General features: G+C 40.5%; 1 protein-coding gene across 1 annotated transcript in view; it reads right to left on the bottom strand.

Moving 5' to 3' along the window:
• LOC110983128 (inactive phospholipase C-like protein 2) overlaps window positions 1–20,440 on the bottom strand; it is a 173,778-nt gene that overhangs the window by 108,531 nt on the left and 44,807 nt on the right. The gene's annotated exons all lie outside the window — the stretch shown is intronic.

Genomic DNA, 20,440 nt, shown 5'->3' with positions numbered 1-20,440 from the left:
GGTGTGTCCATATATGCTCCATGCAGGAAAAAGAGATGGAGATTTTGTTTTGCCAGCATCCTTTTGGTAGGAAAACACCACATGCATGCACATGGTTCGTGTGCTGGCATAGGAAATGTTGAGAACATGCAAATCAATTTCTGTTGAGATGTACATGCGCAGTCTCACATGAGCAGTCGAAATATTTTCTCGATCACCTGCCTATCTTTTTGCCAATTTTGCATGCTCCCCGTACATTTAATAACCCTGTCCTTCCTCAGTCCTCCAAAATCCTTTGGGCAGTTTTGGAGGATTTTGGAGGATTTCAAAGGATTGAGGGTGAATGGCAAAAGTGCATGGCTGATTGGAAAAGATGCCATGAGTGAAGGTCGTGGGTTAGACATTGAGTTGTTCTTGTTCATTCATGCATAAATTCAGCCCGATATTTCTTGTTGAATCAACTGCACTGCTCAAGAATGCCAGTCGCACTGCCTCAACATAATGACAGGAATTGCCGGAGGATTTTGAATAATTGAGGCAGTAGGCACACCTCCAAGTAACATTTTCAAGAAATGTTGAAGGATTTTTGAGAATAAAGGGGGGTCCCTAGCAAAAAGGGCATGGGGGTAGGGGTACATTTCAGTTTTCACTGTTGTTTTTTATCCTTGTTACAAAACTCAGATTATTTTTAATGCATGTTTCAGGCTTCTATATTCTTGTTTAAAATTTGAAATGGAGAATGCTCCTAACATGAAATGCTTCCCCCGATGCAGATTTGTCAATTTTATAAATGTGCCTTTAATCTGCAAACGTACCATTTTCTTTCAGACTGATTTGAAATACTTTTGGACTATTATACTCTAAGTATCACCGGAGCCTTGTGGTTCAGAAATCCAAACCCTGTACGCATACATGTGCAGACCTCTTTACTGCAGGAACTACTTTTTCTCATCTACATGTATACCAGTTCCACTAAAGTCAGTTCAGTTTTGACCGAACAAAGAAAATCCCAGGATTACAAGCAGGGTTGCTTAGAATAACTGTTCCTCCTTTCAGGAGATAGGAAGTCTTTGAATTCAATTTAATTTGTTCCACTGTAAGTCGGGTTGGCGTAGCAGTCACTTAAATCCCCTTCCACCTCTTCGGCCCGGGTTCATATCCTGCCCTGGCTGACAGGTGGATTGGGTTCGCAGTGCCTACCCGATTCCGTGGGTTTTTCCCTAGAACCTTTGTCGGGTTTCTCCCTAACTCTAAAACTGAACATTTCTGTGTCAGGGCCCCAAGGGAAAACAACTGATAACTGAGAAGGCTTTACCCTGGCTAAATAAATCAAGAATAAATATAATTTCACATACTTGACCAACGACCTAGAGTAATAAACTGGAATGGAAGATGTGGATACGCGTGGTTGGCTTTTATGGGCCCATTTTCCTCCATGGTGTATGCTTCCCTTGGAGATGAAAGAAAGGGGTACGGCATATAAGGCTGGTACACGAGACCAAATCTTACAAAGTGACTCACGAATCACCTGAACCACTTTAGCGGAGTTTTAACGGAACCACAATGGGAAATAGTAGGATTCAGCATCAACATGTTGGTCCATTTGGATCGGCTGGTCAAACTTCAAAGACTTGGTTTGCTCTTGGGGAAAATTGGTCTTAAGACTCATTTTGTCGGATTCCATTACAATTCAGTCAAGGACAAAATCAGTGGACGTGCATGATCACTCAATCATGCTGTGCTATCAGTGGAACCCCTGTGAAATATTTTGATCAATTTTTTATCCACAAAGCTGTGGCAGTTCCTTTAAAGTAAAGGTTAATCACAAAATAGCATTCATCAACTTTATGGGACTCCAGTCGTCATTATCAGAGAAGGTAAAAGCCTTCATTCTCTGCTATCACCATGCACCTGTTGAAGAAAATAACGTGACAAGTTTTTGCTCAACATACACAAATGAAAAAGGGTTACAGTCCACTGCTTTTTAACTGTACAAGAAATTAAAGCCAGTCTGATAATCTGAGATGAGATGAGATGCACCTGTTTAGAGACTACCCACCAAGAAAGCTGGCCGCTGCAAAATGGGCTTTTTGTTTTTCCTCCATCTGCCCTAACTGCGACTTTTTCTAGGCCACTTTTCAAATTTAAGGGAAGATCTTTCCTCTGATTGGTTAAGCGTGCCTTTTTGGCATATGATTTATTTTGAATGTCTTGATGGGCTATGTTCCTTTATAAATTTTATTGTTTTTTGTTGTCAAACTGGATGTTTTGCCCAGTGTTTTTCATTTCCATTATTCTAGTATTTGCACATTCTTATTGTCTCATTTTTATTAAAATAAATGAATATGCATGATCGTGCCTGATTCTTTTATGGGGGTCTATTCACTGTCTTTTTAGAAGGGGGGGTATCATATGCTACTCTTTTTATTTTGTCTAAGCTTTTCAGTGATTTATTCTAATATGTAGCTGTTGTTATTTGTATAAAGGTATGGTCAAATATCATTTGATGACAGTTTTTATACTTTTGTTTGACCTTGACTGCCCTTTTTTATTATTTATTTGTCTAAAGATGTACAATAAAATAAATAAATAAAATGAGTAATAAACACAAATAGATACAGGAGTAAAGGTGAGATAAAGCATGAAACAAAGGAGGGCATTGTCTGATCATTGTGAGCTTTGTAACATATTGTGAGAGGAGAGCTCTTTTGTAGGAGGACTTGAAGCTGAAAACGGATGGCATTGCTCTGATCTCTTTCAGACTATCCTTCAAAACTCACACAAAAACAAGAGTCTACGGTACTTTCACTGCCAACCATTGACAGAAGCCACTGTGATTTGATTTCAGAGTTGAAGGGCAGGTTGCATAAAGAAATAACCCCCGGGTATTTATACGGTACATGTAGTCCCCCTTACTGAATTACAAAATGAACTCAGGGCTGCAATTCTCCTGGCACGCCAAACATCATTGGATTAAAATAATAGACGGATGATGCCCCATGGAACGTTTAATAATTTTCCTTGTGGATCGAGGGAGGAATTTTGAAGACCCAAGGGGGAACAGATCAAGACACTGATTGGAGAGGAAGATGGCATTTCCATGGATACCAAGACGTGATTCCGTGAAGGTGACAGCAATTGCTTGTATACAAAGATACATGTACATGTGTGTGCACGCAATGGCAGAACAAAATCACTTAAATTACTTTGGCATAATTGAAAACACAAGTGTCTTAACATGCACATGTACATAGTCAGCAACGTACGGCTAGTGGGGGTGAACATGTACGTGTCATCTTGGCTTGAATGAGATTCCAAATGGTCATTCAATTATTAAATTGGCTTCATACAGGTATGCAGATTAAACACACATGTAGCAAAAGGCTTAGCCGGATATTATTATTGTTATTATTAATTTCTGGTGATGACACCAAGGATTCCTCAAAAGTACCCTAAGCACTGTAGCTTGCAAGCCTGAAGAAGCCTTAGAGAGGAGACAGTGAGAAGCAGTTACAGTTGTAGAGGTGGGAGGAAAACCCCACAGGAATATTCTGGGTAAATAAAACCCGAGGTATCAGGCTGGGACTGAAAACCATATCCACATGTGGACCCAGCTGGGATACGAACCCGGGACCACAGAGGTGGAAGGCGAGGAAAGAACCACCACGCCAACCGGATCCTTCTCCGTATTCATCATATCTGTCAATGCAGCCAAACAAGCAACCGCGACTGCTCAAAATTATTACCAAAATATTCATCATTTGATGATACAATTTCCTTACAGATACACAGGTACACATCAAACTGCACAGAACATGTACAGTTATTGTCCATCGTGGTGTGCTTTATTCACACACATGCAATGTACGTGGTGTTGAACCATGTATCCAATTTATCCTATGGTAATAAAACAGACAATACCTTGATAAGATAGGAAATTACAGTTCCTGTTTCATATGTGCACAAAATCATGTAAAAAGCAGAATACAAAAAAATACTGTAAATCAAGCATTCAAGTCTCAAAACAGGAATTTCATCTCAGCTGCATTACACTGCAAACCTTGAAATAAACAGAGAACTTGAAGAGTGATGGATTACATGTACTGGTAGCCATGGGGCATTCATTTGCACAAGGCTCAATTTGAAGGAAGTCTCTCCCTGGTCAGTTTCCATTGCATGAAACAAGTGGGATTACGTGTACATGTACATGTATTTCTCTGTCCACTGCAATGGATGCCCATGCATTCATCACATGTTGCTAGCATCATGTTCATTAATACATGTGCCGGTACATTCATTGTACATATGTACTGTACTTCCAAATTTCAAGGTGGAAAGAACTCATGGATGACTACATGTACGTGCGCAAAAGTGCCTGAAACGCATCAAAACAGGCATTTGAGTGTTTTGAAAAATATGGAAGGGCTGCGTAGTACCCTGATCAGAATATCGACAAGAATATCATATCAAATCAGTACTCCGAAATATGTGATTGCCGAGCTTTCGGTAACTGAGTACCTTCTTCAGGGAACTGAATCTGCTTTCCCTGAAGAAGGTACTCAGTTACCGAAAGCTCGGCAATCACATATTTCGGAGCATTGATTTGATATTACATTCTTGTCGATATTTGAGTGTTTTGCACTGTTTGATGTTCTCCAAGCAAAAAAACAAACAAACAAACAAACCTAACTCAATATTCAAACATTCTTTCTTACCACCCAAAGTGGGGGCGGAGCTAGGAGGAGAGAAATGATGGTCAACTGGCCCATCTTACATGTACCAGTATGTGCAGGTCAAGAAGTTACGGGTATACATGCATTCAGACAGACACAAATAATGTATATGGGTCATTCCACGAAGTTCGGGCACAGTTTGTGACGGCGTCCCTTGTTACGTCAGAGAAAATAAACACCTTTTTTCCCTGCATGTGGATTCTAAATTGGCATTGTTCTCAATCTTGCTAGGTTCTTGCAGTGGTGTGCTTCATCTTTGCCGAATAATAATGACTTACTCTGTTGTAATGTGAAAAGAATGGGCAATAAAAGTTACCGATGTAATAAGCGACGCCGTCACAAACTGTGCTTGAACTTCATGGAATGGCCCATATGTACACTGTACATGTGTACCAATGCACGTTCTGAATCGTGCCTACCGGTACATACCCCGGTACTGGCGCACACAACTCAATGTGCTGTTTTCTCCAGACCTAGCCAGGGGAAATCGACAACCAATGGGGATTAGATTCAGAATGGGCAATTTGGAAAGACCAGGAGCATACATGTACGTACATGTCCATGTGTCAGGCCTGCAATCATGATATGATCCAGTAACCAGATCTCTACTTCAAGCAGGATCGATGCCAGAGGTGTATGATACTTATGACCTATTTCCCTTAGGTACTGCTTATCAAATAAGATGGCAAACATTGGCACTGATGGCCTTTCATAGTCAAGGCAGTTGGTCGTCTCTGGTGGAATGCAGTGCTAGCCTACATGTACGTGTATAATCATGAACGGGCAATGAAAATGCACCAAATCTCCTTAATACTCAAGTTGAGTCAATTTAATAAAAAAGGCCAATTTTGCTGTATGTACATTGTAATACATGTACATTTTAATGCAAGCCATCTACTGTACAAAATCCTAAAAGTGCATGTACCGGTATATGAACCTCTTGGCAGTTGGCCAAATTTTTTCCCCAGCTTTACGGTATACATGTTTATGCACAAGCTTTTTCCAACGCAGATTCTTCAAAAAATGCTCTTCAAAAAAAAAAAAGTTTTTCTACCTGCACCTCGAAAGAAATGACACGTCATATTTACGAGAGCAAAAAAGGCATGTACATGTACGCCTACATGTAGGGCTGACCTTTGTATCAAATCTGCTGCTGATGAGCTTTTGCAGAACAGGAGAACAATGGATTTGTTCCCTCCTAATTACCCAGAATGCCATGGAATGTCATTATACACAATGCTAATGACATTCCCTCTTTTCCTGCTACTACATATACACTGCGTTTCGGAGAAGTCCAATTCCATACTTAGTCAATCGCTTAAATGAACAACTTGAATGATTCACATACCCAGATGTGAAACGTGTACGACGTACCTTTCCAATCACTTGCTTGTATTTTGTACAGAAACATACATGTATGTATTTTTTGTTGGTACATGTGTATTTTAAGATTGATTTGGATTGTTTTGCCTAGTTTTTAGTTTCTGGGATGTCTCTGTTTTATAAAATTTCATGTCATGAATAACGCTTTATTTGTGAACACTTGTAATGTCTTCACTTTCATGTACATGTATGTTTGGAGCAGTTTTCATATCGTACATGTGCTTTGTGCTGTGTCCAACTTCAGATTAAAATACCGGTCATGTACAAAGAATGTACACAGACGGTACACAAAAATTGCAATGCTGAAACTTAATTAGCCCTACATGCAAGGAGCTCGATATCACAACTTAAACAGGTTACGGTTAAAAATTTATGAATTAATTTCAGCATCCACAACCCAAAGTACATGTACATTGTACAAGTACATGTACGGTACACGTGGCACTTCCGGTCAATACATATGCAAGTGTGACCTTGCCTCTAATAGTGGATTTATGCAATTTATGCACCTCACCTTTTTCAATAGTTGCCATGTTAAAGACACAATTACTGAGGGCAAGGGGTCTAGTGATGGCAGATCCTACAAATGGGACAATATTTTTACCTGAACATGTACTGTGCGTGAGCTTACCAAGTCTCAGCATGGCAATTTTGTGCACTGTTGTGCAATTCTGCACTATTTCAAATTTTTAAGTCCATGCGTCAACTGAGTCGAGTGTGTGTCATGGTGTGAACATGCACAGCAGCAGATGATGCCATTTCAGAACATTGCTGTACATGTACTTTTCGCCTGGCCACTTGTACAGAAAATTGACAAGCTTTATATGAACAAATTAGTGGTGACGTGTTCAGTGTGAGTGAGCGAATATACTGGTACATGTACATGTATGCTTTTGTACATGCAGTGTCCCAGAAATGACGGTTGGTGGAATATGGTCATTCCACGGTCAAACAGGACACACGCAAAACGGTTGGGAATGACCAGGTACATGTACTTTTTAAAAATGCCGTTTTATTTAATTGGGTTTGCAAGACAGATCAAATACACATGTAAGTGTAAATTGCGAAACCGAGTTTCATGCTCAATGCATGAGAGTTGGTAGCCAAGCATGGATCTATCATGAATCTTACGAATCAGGAGTGTTGAAAAAACAGGTACTTCAAAAGATCGATTATCTAACCCAAGAGAATCTGTCCATGGACGTTGCATGACGCAGCAGTGTTAGAGATTATTTGTAGCTACATGTACTTACAGGATGTACATTTGCAAAAATGGAAGTCTGCAGGAAGCTGGTGTCAAACAACAAACACAACATCCACGACATCAGTTTCCATTGAGTGCCTGCAGGTACATGTACGCGAACATATACACGTACATGTATGTGCTGTACAGTGTATTTCTGTTGATTGGTGCGAAAAAACAACTTTCCCTGTTACAAAAACATCTACCGTAAAAAAAAACAACAACAACACAACACGGACAACAGGGCAATGCCAATCAGCGCATACTGGTACATGTAGGTACCAGTGGATGCTGAAATCTCTCTGAAAATTCCCAAATCCTCCAATGTAACGGAAACTAGATCACTGGCAAATTCTTTGTGTAACTTCCACTTTTGAAGGGGCATGAGGCAACAACGCCTTGCGTGAATGTACATGTCATAATGTGTATACATGTACATGTACCGGTACAATACATGTATAGATACGTATCAATGGCTGCGTGGGCTCAACACGGGGAGGGGGGGGCGATATGGGGAGAAGCCAGAGTCTTCTACATCATGCCCAAACTCGAGTCCTACATGTAGGTCCCAAAAATATTAGTGAATTTAAAAGAATCTGGGATGGAGGAGGTACGGGTACGAATATTTCTGTTGCTTTTAATCTTCTGTATGACTGTTTTCTTGCAAATCCTCTCAAAAGCTTTGAGTAAAGGTGATGAAATGTGTTTTTTGCAAGTGCAAATTTTACAAAACTCGGTATCTGATGAGACAATTCTCTGCTGTTCCAGGAAGAGACTTTTGTTTGGTCGCGGTGTTTCATAAACCTTTACTCACATGTAAATTGAAGGCCAACCTCCTCAACTGGTGAAGGTTACTCTGATGTAGATCTCAACCCAGTCTCTCAATTACCACAACCACCAGATGGCAAATATTTACAAACGTTGCCTACCCCCCAGGAGTTGAAGTGCACCCTCACAGGCATTGACGAGACAGGATCGTGAGAAGTCTACACTCATGTGCACATGCACACCAACATGCAAATATTCAAACACACATGTACACGTACATGTGGTGGTATTTTGGTCTCACTTGCTGTGTATGCAAAACAGGGTGCATTCTACATTTACATCTGCTGGTACATGAACATGTACAGTATGCAAAATTTAGCATACGTGTACCCTGCCTTCCTGCTCGGAGCAGATGATCCTGAGCAGATACATGAAAAAGCATCCATTTGGTTGTGCATTGACAAATTAGGCTACACGATGTGCATACTGTATACACATAGCTACATGTACAACCGTGCCCAAAAGTTTACACACATGTACATTTATACATGCTAATTAGGTGTAAATGTACACCTTACCACAACAATAATTTTCCGTTTTGACAATAATCATCATTCCTTTCTTTCCTATCACAGTCACAACCCTTTTCCTTCATTTCAACAATCAAGGATTCGGCAAATGTTTCAATTTTTGCTTGTGATTTAACAAAAATGTGAGGTCACAAGTTTACGTACACCAATTGAGGACTGCATTGTCTTAATACTTTGTAGCATAAGTACCCTTAGCCTAGATAACTTCAGTAAGTCTTGCAGGGTCGGCCGTTCCAAAACATTCACTTTTGTAGCCATCCAACAACCAACTTGGAAGTATGCTTTTATAGGGTCATTGTCATGTTTGGAGGTCCACTGACGTCCAATGATCTGTTTTCAAGCGGACTGGAGAATTTCCAAGTACTGCTCCTTTTATTTTCACGATGCCATCTATATGTATCTTATGCAGTGTTCCTGGACCACTACCGGTAGCAGCAAAACATCCCCAATGCATACTGCCACCAGCATGCTTCACTATGGGTGCGGTGTTCCTCTGATTATAAAGGCCTCTTCCTTCTCCCGCCAAACATATCGCTAGTCACTGTGGCCAGAAAGTTCCATCTTGGTTTCGTCAGACCAAAGGACAATCCTCCAGAAGCTGCCACCTTTGTCTTTATGCTCTCTTCTACTTCACTGTCCATCTGGACAGTGGACAGTGATACCTTAGTCCCTGACGCCTCCAATTCTTGGCGCAGGTGTTTCTCAGTCACCTTGGGGTTGGTCCGCACTTTTCTGATCAAGGCTCTCTCATCTCTTGGTGTTAACTTGGATTTCCATCCTGATCTTGAAAGAGTCTTCGTTGTCCCTACATGTAGGTCCTTGTATTTCTTTACAATGGTCTGAACTGATGATTGTGGTACTCCCACTTGCCCAGATATGGCCCCCCAGTAATGTCCCTGACTTGTGTACATACATGTACATGTACAGTGTATACGTACCTGTACACATGTAGCTGTGTAAAATGATTGCTCAGGTCTTCAGAGGACTCCTTTGCCTTCCCATCATGCCCATGGCGGTTCAAGTCAAGAGCTGGACTAGAAAACCCACCCCCTTTTATAGAGCCCATGGAAGAATCACATGACACATTACATAACCATTCAAACTAGTAGGAGTGAAAGACAAAATGCAAGTATCAGGAGGCCATTTGAGGACATTCCAGACCTTTTTAAAGCAAATCATGAAGTCACTTTGATGTGTGTATAAACTTTTACCCCTCTAATTTTGTCACATCAAATGAAGGAGAATGGTTGTGACTGTGACAGGAATTAATTAATTCAATTAATTAATTAATTAATTAAGGTTGTTCCTGCCCGAAGCTGGTGACGTGGAACTGCAAAAAATTACATTGCGCACAATCAAAGTATAGCTATTCAGCAATATATGGAAATAGTTCCTGCCCGAAGCTGGTGACGCAGAACTGCAAGTATATCTTACATGTACATTGCGTTTCAGGCAAAGTGTAGCTATTCAGCAAAAATTAACTAATTAATAATTGAGGACATTTAATTAATTATTGTCAAATGCAGGGGTATATTATGGAAAATAACTGGGCTCTGCTAAGGCGTACCGGTATGTAAACTTTTGGGCATGACTGTAAAAAGTGGCTATACAAGGACACATCAAGGAGGGCAATGGCACAAAAGATGGAGGGGAATCTTTTAATTTATTCCTTACACTCAAGACAGTCTCTTTATTCAACAACGCACAGCGTGACTGTGTACATGTACATGTATTAGGTTAATTCCAGAAATTAGGCGTCCAAAAGTGTGACATTTGTGTGTCCCTGTTACATCTGACCTTTGTTATTTGACATACATGTATCCCCGGTATTGTTTTCAAACTACTACTATTTGTTTGGCAGGTAAATCGCATTAATTCATCACTCTTGGAAATTAGAAAATGTGTTCTGAACTTACAAAATCATATGTCAGATGTAACAGGGACACAAAAAAAATGAATCCCTAATTTTTGGAATAACCCATTAACATTTGATAATGTCCACTGTAATTTGAGAATGCCCGCTGCGTAAAATGCACTTACACCTGGATACAAGACAGCTTGATTCCTATTGGTCAAGAGTCTGTGTGCAAATAGGCATTTAGTCACGTCCGTTCTAATGAGCCAGTCTTAAAAGCACGTATACGACCAGCAATGCACATATTTATTCCCTTAATAGTTCACACGGGTACTTTTAAATTATCAACTAAAGATAAAAACTCTGTGCTTTCCAATCAGAAATTGATTTCTTACTCACGGTCAAGCATCATTCAGCTTCAGCCTCAATTTATGCCACATCTTCAAAACGTTGATGCTTGATCGACCCAGAAAACTAATGTACCGGTACCACTGGAGAAGATAGGTGTTTTTCAACATATACATGTACATGTATGAATCCACACTGTATTGCTCATAAAGGCGTACGGTGGATACATGTACATGTAGATGAAGACTGTATCAACTCTGGAAAGTAGGATTACATGTATGTACCTTTAACAATCAATTCATGTTCTTGAACTCTTTAACACAGCAGCTGGTACCCATCTGGAAACATCCGGAAAGACAGCTAGAATTCCAACCAAAGAAACTCTGATTTTGACCTCCAACAAGACATGTAATTACAGATCAAACATTACCGGTGTCTGTTATTACCGGTACATTTATGTATGGGTCTTAGGTGTATACGTTTGCATGTATAATTTACGCAAGGGCTTGTGACAATAAATATCTCCTTTCCCGATTAGGACAAGCTCCATCCAAGAACTGGAAGTTTAAAATAATTTGGTCTGATAATTCGCCACATGTATGGTACCGGTTCATGTAGGTTCCAAATGCCTCTTAATTAAGCCATTTTTAATTAAATTTTCTAATTATTATTCAGGCCTCTGAAAGCCATCGCTCATACTTGTCCCGCATATCAGGCAAAGACTCGGCGTGATGTCACAGAGATGCGCGTGTATCTATCCGCAAATGTGACCAACTGTATAATTGGCACGGAAAAAAAATTGCCAGGGCGGACAACAAAAGGTTACCCACCAGGGGGCTCCGGGGACGGTGCTTTAGACGTCTTCGGTCCCGTTGCTACGGAAATTAAGTGATACGTAGGAGGGGGGCAAAGGCAGTGTCTTTCAGGCCGATAATTCAAGCGGCAGAGGGGGTCTTATATCAACGTGTTTCGCATACCAGGCGGGGAGAGTCTAATTGACTGCCAAAGGTCCAGCGATGCATGAAGCGGAGAGTCCGTTTGTAACAGTGTGCCTAAGAGACAGTCAATACAGTCATGACAGTGAGCCCATGCACGTCCCGTGCTGGTCAGGTACTATGTATGCATTCAAATGCACAGAGGCGTGTGTCGGAGCAAGTAATGTAACGGCAAATACCCGTACATTTCAAAATTCTTTCATCTTAAAGTTGACGGTATTGTGGCAATTGTCCGAAATGCACTCAGGAGCACGGGATCAATTGCATACAGTAGCTGGGTTGGTTCACGGAGATGACGGGTGAAGTTTGAACAACTTTAATGATACAAAATCTGAGAAGTTTGAGAGCTTGATGTTACCATATGTCTGCAGCACAATAAACGGCTCAATCTGTATACAAGTACATGTACATGCATGCGGTATGTCTTATTTTTCGGAGCTGCAGTAGAATGCTGCACGTGCATCACTCATGGCTTAATCTCATGAATGGAAAATGCTTGCCTTTCTGCTCTCTGTATAACACCCAGTGATGCAGGACTTTACTCTTGCTCTGATTGAAAGTATCATCACGCTACATGTACCTGGCTGGCTGTAGCTCATAGGCCTTTCCCCTGCTGTTTGTATGCTCTGGACTATTCTCGTGTTAACGTGACACAAGTTACCTAGCTAACGCTCTGATACAGTCAGATTCTGAGACTTTCTCAGATTTGAACATGTATATTCCAGTCAATGGCCTTACTACGAGGCAAGGGGAACAGCCCCCCCCCGAAGAATGAGGCACCATCAATTTTTTGAATCAAAATAAAAAATGCTTCCCCTTTCATCCAAAATTTTTCCCCTTTCATCCCACCAAAATCTGGATATGCCACTGTTGGGTGCCTTTTCTGGCCACCCATACATGTACATATACATGTACAGGTAGTCTACACACTTCAATGTCTTACATGAAATATTGCACTTGTACATGTACATGGTGCCTTGTGGGGTACCAGAACAATGGAAGGTACCCCACAAGGCCAGTTTTGATCCCTGTGGGGTACTAAAATTTACTCAAAAAGGAGGAATTTCCAAGTGCCATTCATCCGTCGCAAATTGAAGTGTTTTATATAAGGGACATACGGTTGAAATTCCAACCCAGGAAACTGAATTTGGTTGAAATGGCAGTGATTTGAAATTTTTTCTGTGTTGTGTGGGAGTTTTGTTCACGAGAACAAAGGAAATACCCCACAAGAATACATATGTAAGGGTGTGTGTCTCTGGTAGTGTTGGATTCTGTGGTTCACTGTTCTCTTGCCAAAAAAAAAAGAGCAGGGGAAAATTTGTCAACCACTGGTGGATTTTGCTTAGTACATGTACTCATGCTTTTGTGCCTGTGTTACCAGGGAAAATTGAGTGCTGGTCTGCGAACTGTTAACTTTTTGCGCACCAGGGCCCAATTTCACAGAGCTGCATAACAGTAAGCCAAAGAAACAAAAGCAAAAAGACGTTTCTGTCTTTTAAAAAGAAAAGAAAAAGGAAAACTTGAACAAGAAGTAATTGTTGGCCTTTTTGTTGGCAGCTCCTTTAAGTTTACTCATAACAACTTGAGTTTGTTTTTCCTTTTTTACTTCACTAAACTCATTCCTGACTTCCGAAAAAAAAATTAGGAGTCAGAATTCTTGCAATTTCTAAAACTGAGCAGGAACTGGTAGTCCTGATGAGGGAATAAAGATGAGAACATACAGTGCACGTGTCTGTACTTCATGTGGAGGACAATATTCCTGGTAATGAAGCAATGAAATCACTTACCTTTATCATCAGATTGGACGATGGAGGGCATGGGTGAAGTCCAGCAAATGCAGGTAGAAAGGCAATAACAAAGAGGAAACAAGAAAGACAGATTTTAATTTGAGAGATAAACAATTCGCAATCAACCCCAAAACAGCATTACACAACTGCATTAATTGCTCTGAGAGAAGACCGGATCAGTGCTAACCATCTTGCATCTTCTCTATAATACATGTGATGTTCTCATTCAACATGTTCAAGGGTACATGTAGCTGCAATCAATATGAACAATTCACAATAGTGAGCCTCCAAGAGTTTGCAAAGCGCTGGCCAATCAGAATGCACAAAATTTGTCAACTCTATCCAAACGCACATTGGGTTGACACATTTCACGCATTGTGATTGGCCAACGCATTGCAAACTCTTGGAAGCGCACTATTGTGAAACACCCGTATTGTTTCAATACAAATCTTCAAAACACACCTTTGTGTTTCAGTTAACCTTATTTTCAACTTTTGTTTCACTATTTCAAAGGGCATATTACTGCCTATTGGTATTTATGCTACTTAGTATTTCCATATTCATGAGCAAAACTGTGATTTCATACATTGAAGAAGAATACAAAGTTGAAGAAAAAAAATGTGTCTCAGAAAAATTCATTGCAGAGCTAAGAACATTGTCAGCTTCACGGCAAGAAGTTTCAAGCATCTTCCTGGAAACATCATGAGCACTGAGACCCCATGTCCTTATTCTAAGCTGGATTGTTGTTGATGGTTGTCTTGACTGTTCCACTTCCGTTTGCTTCAGACAACCCGAACTCATTTATGCCTCCAAGCCCGTGTTTCAGGGAAGAAAAAACCTTGTGTGGATCCGGTTCACACAAAGGTTCACATAAACTGTGTAACGACCAGTTTGTTTGGGGGTCCAAACAAATGCCGACAAGGACAGCATACGAAATACAAGTCCAAATCAACAGATAAGGAATGGACAAGATAGCGGTTGTCCTGTAATTACAATGTACATGAACTTGAGCCTAAATCAGCCTTTGAAATTAAAGTAAGCATTACATGTAGTTTTTGGGGGCTAGTTGGTTCTCTGCTGTGCATACACAAAGCTGCAACATGTATTCCTGGAAATTGGCAAAACTCTGCTATATGTACATGTAACTGTTGGGGTTCCAAAAAAGTGGACATACATGTGCATGTACATGTACAGTGTTTGTACATGTACATGTACAGTGTTTGTACATGTACATGTACAGTGTTTGTACATGTACATGTATGGTACCAAACACAGGAGACCGTTATTTACAATGTATATTACATGTATGTTCCATTGTGTTCCATTTTGTTTTTAGCCATGTGTTAATTAACTCTTAATTACATGTAAGGCGCCCCACACTCCAAAACCTGTTCTACATGTGCATCAGCACAGAAGTTATACATGCACATGTAAGTGGAGTGAAACTGTACACAGTGATGTTCGCTTCTGAGCACGATATCAATTAATGGTCACTTTATTACAAAATGCCACGGCTAAACAGAATTTGCTCTGTCCACTCTTTGATTGCAAAAGTGATTCTCAATTTTTTCAGATTTTGAAGTGCTCCTTTGCTTCACTAAAACTATTCTTCCATGTTCAATCCCATTGAATAAAATGTTTTGGAGAGTGAGAAACTTGCATACATTTTAAACAACCCTTAGGGATACCGGTGCATTAACATGATTGACTGTCCCTTTTTACTGTACTGGTCGGTATGTAAAACGCACATACATGTACCGGTACATGTACTTGTGTAGCCTAGCTGCAAGACTTCACCTGCCAGGTGAGGGGGGAGGGGTCAGGAAGACAACCCGTTTTACCCGTCAATTTTTATCCACTCAATTTTACTCTTGGAGATGCAACGCCAAAAGAAGGGGGAACTTTTCTCCACATCAGTTTGCGGAGTCCCCGGTCATGCCTCAACCCGCACGACTGTTTTATGGTAGCCAACACATCCCTCAGGTCCCCTCTCTAGCCATGGTGGAAGGATATCCATCCATGCTCTAACTACTTTTCATATATGCTGCTGTGGAAGTACATTTGTAGCCAGGTACGCCCCCAAAATAACTCTGAGCTGCAAGGTGGATTTTTCTTTACTACCGGGTCATTTCCCGGTCGTATGGATGTCTTTGGAATACTGATCTTTCAACCATTCTTACTCTGCAGTGGTTGGGGTCTGGCTAGCGGGAGTCCACAGGCTTGTGGTGTATGCCTGGGTCGAGGATTACAGGAAATCTTTGCCAAATTGGTCCACCGGAAAAAAGTTAGGACCATATTTGGTGAGACATGTATGTGGAGACTTTTATTCCCATTGGGTGGCAACCCCACAGGGCTATATGTACAGACAAACACACAAACAGTTCTCCATGGATGTGGAACAAGGAGTTGACTGGGACCGTTGAAATACGTGTAGATGTACCGTAGATGTATTCTCGACACTGTCATATTTGCCTTTTACCACATTATTCAGAGAAATAATGGCCACACAATAATTATGCCAGGGGAGGTCTCCAATTGCAGGAGAAAAAAAAGATGAGATGAACGGTAGGGTGTCGGCATTACTGAAGCAACTTCAATTCTTGCCGACACTTATCTGCTACAGATATAGACACCTTCCATGGCCTCCCAGGGAACCATGATAGTATGCAATGTGCAAGGACAGATGGATATGTGATGCCTTCAGGAAGGGAAAGTAATCTGCCTCGAGGCATAGAGGAGCAGCAAGGGGCGGCATGATGCATCCGATAGGGCTGGCAAATTGGCCAGCCGTATCAAGTTGATTGGGGGAATCATAAAAGAAAACACACACTGCGGTGTACTGGACCATGGCCAAATTCATGAGCATGTATGTAAGATACCTGCAGTGTACACATTCACATGTACACTTCTGCTAGCAAAGACTTCCTCCGTGATCCATGTCTGGCAAACCCATTACTGTGAGTAAGGCCTTTAAAGTTATACATGTACCAACTTCATCAGCCAAGTTCACTTGGAAAAGAGATTCAGCAGCAATGATCTCTATTAATTAACATTTATGCATTCTGCCCACCGCTTTCTGTACAAGAGCTACGTGTCTGATGTTCCTATAAACTATTAAAGAAACAAGCAGTCCGTCTCAAGGAATCTATATGTTTGCCAAAGCACCTACAGAAAATTTGTCATCCAGTCGGGAAATTTTACTTTCAAACGTTCCGTTTTTCTGCCCCTGTACTGCTTGCTAGAAAATGTTTGCGATTTTGAGTGATGTGTACATAAGTGTTTCAATCCTTGAATCTTACATCTTTGGGCATTTTTATGCATAGAGTGTATTTGGATTTCCGTTTCCTCTTTCTTTTTGAGCACTTACGATCTTGTTCTTTAATCTTTACACTTGTAACAATTTGGTATTTTGAATGTGATTTTTCTTTTCAATGTTCCTTTGTCACTTTAATTGGGCCACAAGGTTGAGGATTTGTGTTAATAAACTGAAGTCGATTTGAATTCAGGTTTGTACATGTAGTTCAAGATTCTCTTTCACAATACAGATAGAGCAGAATAAATTAAGCCTTTTACAAAATTTTCATGAAGCAGAAGTAGTTTTGACATCATCTGAAAAACAGAACTGATATTATAAATACATGTACATCTTGAAAAAAAGAACTGGTATTTATATATCGATCAATTGATCGAACAACCAAGTAGTACTGAGGAGCAGAAGTGATCCTCTTTAAACTACATGTATGTACATGTACAGTAAATAACCCTACAGTGTAGGTTATGACATCAGGGTTAATCAACTAAGCAGGTATGAACTAGTAGATTTACAACAAGGGCAGCATGGGTTATTGTTTGTGGTTGTGGGTATCTGGGGTAATGTGGGGGAATTCACATATTGCAATGTGTAGGCGTCATCATGCAGCCTGTGAGTTCAACCACAGGGCAAACTCAGTCTGCCTCACTATTAGGCTGTGCTCTGATAGGTAACGTCCCACCCACCACGGCAGAAATCGCTTCCAAACGATGCTTGAGAGAGGGGTCTTTTCGTATATTGATCCATGTACATATAATGCAAGGTGCATGGACAGCTGGTGAAATGATGCTATATATTGGCTTCTGGCATGGTTTGCACACTGTGCATTCCGGGACATACATGTAAATATACACTACATGCAAACATGTACATGGCTGTAAATGTACACACAGGTACCTGTACATGACATAATTTTAAACATTTGGAAGATGAGAAATGATCCTTGGCACATACATGTACATGTATACAGTTTAACATTCTAACAAATACCTGGCATACTGTACTCTCGGTTTACAATGAAAGATCTCCTGTTCATGGGTGTCACAGGGACATCCCCCCCCCAATAAAATTGAAAAAACAATAAATGGAAAAGGGAAAGACAAACGAAAGAAATGAAAACGGAAATGAAAGGAGATGAAATGTCAGGTGAAAAAGCATTGGAGAAAAACTCAAATTGGCCCACTTACTGTTTATGGTTTATCTGATGTTGCTATGATGAGGGCTTCATATCAACTGCCCCACCTGCATGCCCCCTTCAAATACTTTGCCCCCCCCAAAAAAAAAACTGGCAACGCCCCTGGATGCTCATGTTGTACGCCATGTACACTGTACATGTGTACATGTACATGCCCTGAGATTCATCTGCCTACATGTATAATGCATGCAATGATCACTCCATTCTGGTGACAAATTTTCCATTCCAAAAGACTTCATCAGAATCCCAGCAGCAAATCCATATCGGTGCTTTAATACTGAGAGGTCCTCAGGGCAGTCACGACATTTGGAAATTTAACAAAATACTTGCAGTACCTTACAGTAATTATCCCAAGGGAGAAAGAACAGAAGATGTTCCATACTATTTTTCTTCCACAACGACACGAAGTGGAAGACCTTTTTGTGCATTTCTTCCATGAGGATCCAATAACAAAATCTAACTGTACGGGTTTGGAATTTTTTTTATAATTCACTCTTTGTGTATAAAATGATCTTTTGTTATTGTCCATGCATGTACAGTGTAGCTATTACATGATGTTACATTGTACAATACATGTACATGTTCGAGTAATTCAGGATAGCATAATTGTATTGAAAACAGCAAAACTTATAGCAGGATACAGGCATATGCGGCTGAGGCAAGAGACTACACGACGGTTGCTGCTGAAACACACTTTAGAAAGCAACCGTTTTGTCTGGCAAAATTGTTAGCCTAATAATCTGCCCACAGTAATTAAACCACATGCAAAGAAATTCATGACAAAAGCCTCACATAATGAATTTTTAGTACTGACATTTATCAAATTACAGGGTTTTTTTTGGCCTATTTTCTTTTGAATAAAGATGGCAAATATTTTTCTTCTCAACTCTTTTGCTGAAAATGTCTTAACGGAGTTACAAGAGATCAAACAGGTTTTGGCTTGATACTATGGAGATTATTGTTTTACCTTGCATTTCTACAATGAATATGCTCTTAGGTCAAACTAAACTGCAAGTTTAAACAAAGTAAAACACAATTGGAAAAAAGGGAAAGGCAGGGGAAAGGAAAGCAGGCTCATACATGTACATGATTGGACAAGAATTTCATAAAATTTACCTACGTACCTGTAGAAAGGATTTCTGTGCGAAATTGTACATGTAATGCATGCATACATGTACTGTATGTACAAGTACATGTACATGTACACCACTTAATGCATTAGTTCTGTACATGTACCACTATACGAAACTGTGCACGTACAGTATGCGCTCCAAATTCTAAGGGGAGGTTATTCGTGCGAGCCAACGCCTACGCTACGTCTCCCATGACACGTCTCAAAAAGACACCTCTCAGGTGATGAAAAGAAACGGAATTGTTCAAAACTATAATGTACCCTACTTCTTTACCACCCATGTGCTGAGGAACCCAACACCCTTGGACAAAAAAAATTAGCCGGTCCCCTGCACAACGGTGTCGGCTAAAATTTCGCTTGCTATCCCAAAGTGAAAATCAGGGCCATCGCTGGCCATTCGGTTTCTTCCGCAATCCATTTAGGCTGTGAGACGTGCAATGTTACACATTGCCTGAGGTTCAATTGGAGGGGGAGAGTTGGAATTTTTAGAAATCAAGAATCAAAGCACTACAGAAATAAGAATAATTGCCGCTTGGGCTGTGCATTACCCAGACTTTGTACAAGTAGGAGTGAAATCAGAGGCAAGGGAAAAATCCGCGTAATTATCACTAGAGGTTTTAAGGGCCCTACATTAACATATAAGTTCCATGGTATAACTGTGTTTGTCTGAACGTATCCCTTAAAATACCCCTATCCTGTGATCTACTGGTACATTTATGTCATCTTCCAAGCATACAAAAAATTGAATAACTCCAGATCTTAAAAGATATTGTTCTGAAAAAAATAAAATATTGCAATTGGAAAAATCCTGACAGATATCACCCATGCCAAACTGACTACAAGACGGGAGCCGGTACAAGCACTGTTTTATAATGCAAAAAATCTTGTGTGAATGTTTGCTTCAGTGCGAAGGCTGCTCATAGCTCGTTAACAAGCTAGCCGGCACCTGGGCTTGTTGAGTACATGTACATGTCCATGTACGTACACATACACACCGAAGATGCATTATACATAGCACTATCAAGCATTTGGATGCTTTCAAGGTAAACACATCACGGGCAATGCTCTTCCTCTTCAAGCGGACATACACGGCAACTGCTGGTGCTCCTAACTACATTGTAA

Source organism: Acanthaster planci, linkage group LG21 (assembly GCF_054643075.1).
Source record: "Acanthaster planci isolate LZ-2023a linkage group LG21, COTS_SCS, whole genome shotgun sequence".
Classification (NCBI taxonomy): Eukaryota; Metazoa; Echinodermata; class Asteroidea; order Valvatida; family Acanthasteridae; genus Acanthaster; species Acanthaster planci.
Note: the sequence above shows the minus strand (reverse complement) of the source record. Positions and strands in the feature narration are given on the sequence as shown.